Here is a 2,566-nt window from a genome sequence, read left to right as displayed (position 1 = left end):
ATTTGCTTTAACCATTTGGCGTTGGTGCTCTCTGGTTCCAGCCAACAGACATTGGCAATTTTCATTTCATTGTACTTGAAATATTCATTCATGCTAGTCTTTCCACTGCACTCAAGCAGCATGCTGTGGAAGAAGTATTAAGAGTGACTCACCTGCAATGTATCCACTTGATCTAGAATCTCAGGACTGGAAAGAACCTAAGCTGTGAAGTTTTTATGTAGATAAATTACATTTAATACATGTGTCATGAACAAATAAGAAAAAGTAATATTAGCAGCTAACATTTATAGAGTGGTTACTACTTGCCAAAACACACAAGGGAATTGTTCCTTTTAGATGTTCATGACCCAGTCAGATGCTACCATGATTTTTCCCACTGATCAAATAAAGTGAGAAATTAAGTAACTTACCCAGGAGCACTCATAGGATTTCAATCAACTCACCCAATTTCAGAACCTGAGCTCTCTATTTTAAGTTTTATTTATTCATTTTTTTCCTGATTCAGATTTATTTGTACAAATAGTACAGGAGGACACCAGTCCTATGCAGACGGAAGGCCAGGGGTCACAGCAGTGCTTCCATCTTCACATTGGCTAACAGAAGCCTCTATGCTGGAGCCTTCGTGGGAGCCTGAGCACCTTTGGGAGCCAGAGTCTGAGTGGCAGCTGAAGCCTGGGCTTTGGTTTGAGCTTTGTCCTTGGCCTTTGGCTGGCAGAGCCTGAGACTGTTGGCAATGTAGGCATGCGCAAGTGTCTCAAGCTTGAGATAAGAGATGTAGGCAAGTTGATTGAGCTGGTGGCTGCCACCCTTTGGGATCTTGGGCTTAACCTGATTGGACTTGACAAAAACCTGGAAAGCCTCGGCCCATGCACTTGTGGCCTTGATGTTCTTGGCCTGCATCTTATTTAGTCCCTTCTTGTGCTTCTTGGCAAAGCACATGTTCCTCAGGAACTTAGGGTCCACCCCCTTAACAGATTCTTATCTTTGTGATTGGGGTTTCTTGATGCTGCTTTTGTGCCATTTTCATGACTGGTTGTGTGTGGTGTGGTTCTAGGTTTTGGCCATGTCTGTACCAAAGCCATAGCTCCTGAGTACATAGGACCAGCCTAGTTTCCTATTTTTGATTTCAGCTACTTCAGATGTTTTCTGGTTCAGTGCTACTCAAAAAGGTCCAACTATAAGTCTACAAACCATCTGCACCATTTAACTGAGCTGATTTTTTTTTTTTTGATAGCAAGGCTTTCCCAGTGAAGAAAGCATACATTCTATCTGAACGAAGGTTGGTTTTCCTCAAGAAATAAGTTGCCAACATCTCACCAACAATGCAATGTTTGGAACGGTGTGCTAGTTCAGTTCATTATGTAAAAGGAAACTCTCTTACTATATGATGATCACATATTGAGAGAGTGTGTATAATGGTATACAACTTTCTTCTTGCTATTCCTTTCAAGTTGCTGTTCAGCTCATAAAGAACTTAGTTGAGGTTTCCCTATCACTCTCTTGCATCCCCTTCTGTCTTCACCTCACCACCCCAAACAGTCCTCAGTGCTTCCTCAACTCTGTTCACCTTTTCCAGGCTCCAGCTCTATCCTACGTAAGCCTCACTGGGTTCCCAAAGTTCTGAGCATTGCTCCTGGCTCTAAGGTTAGGTCCTTACTGTGCTTTGAGGGAGGAGGCCTGAGGTCTTTCAGATTCCTCAGAGTAGAGCTTCTCACCAGAAAAAAATAAATAAACACATCCCTTTTAGCCAATATTGGCCACTTCCTATGGAATAGCTTCAGGTGTTATTTTCTTAATTAAGAAAGTCCTGTTCTGCCCCAAAGGAAAAAGGAGAGGATGAAAAGGAATAAAATTTCTACTCTACCAAATATACACCCTCTGGTTGTATTTATTTTTTTCACATGTTGAGGAATATGGAAAATTATAACCTCCTTGAATGGCATTTGGAACCCACTATTCTTGATCAAGCACCCATCTGTCAGACATTAACGCAAAATTGATCTTTGATGCACACAGCATGTACAGGGTAAGAGGAGAACATAATGGGTCTTTTTAAAAAATGAAGAGAAGATATTGCCTTCCTCATTCTTTAGGGCTTCTGACTCTTAAGTCAATTGCTATCTGGTGGATCCATCAATTGAATGAAAAATTTTCTGTTTGTGTATATTTTCTGGAGGAAGAGTAGTTTCTGACTCCAGGGGGGTTGATGACACATTCCTGATCTATTTGCCTAATTCAGAGAGAGAAGTCAACTATGTAGTTAGCATATTTTTCTTCTCCCACTTTTGGGTATGTGGAAAAAATATATTTAATCACATTTTTATAAAAATAAGACAAATTAATAAACAATTTTGTGTGGCACAACCATGAAAATCCATGCCATGGCGTCAGACTATGCTTATGTCTTCTCCAGCCATCTCAAAATACCCTTCACCTCTAATGGAGGAAAAAAGTAAATGTACGTCTTATTCTATGTAAGTCAATAAAGGAAGGTGACAGATTTGAACTTCATTTGCAATGGTTAAATGGAGAGGACATGTTAACTTAAGACAAAATAAAACTTGAA

The 2,566-nt window shown here is 40.2% G+C and overlaps 1 pseudogene; it reads right to left on the bottom strand.

Moving 5' to 3' along the window:
* Positions 1 to 606: 606 nt before the first annotated feature.
* LOC129508224 (60S ribosomal protein L29-like) lies at positions 607 to 1,065 on the bottom strand (annotated as a pseudogene).
* Between the last annotated feature and the right edge of the window lie 1,501 nt (positions 1,066 to 2,566).

Source organism: Nyctereutes procyonoides, unplaced genomic scaffold, assembly GCF_905146905.1.
Source record: "Nyctereutes procyonoides isolate TBG_1078 unplaced genomic scaffold, NYPRO_anot_genome, whole genome shotgun sequence".
In the NCBI taxonomy this organism is placed as follows: domain Eukaryota; kingdom Metazoa; phylum Chordata; class Mammalia; order Carnivora; family Canidae; genus Nyctereutes; species Nyctereutes procyonoides.
This window is presented reverse-complemented; position numbering and strand designations above follow the sequence as displayed.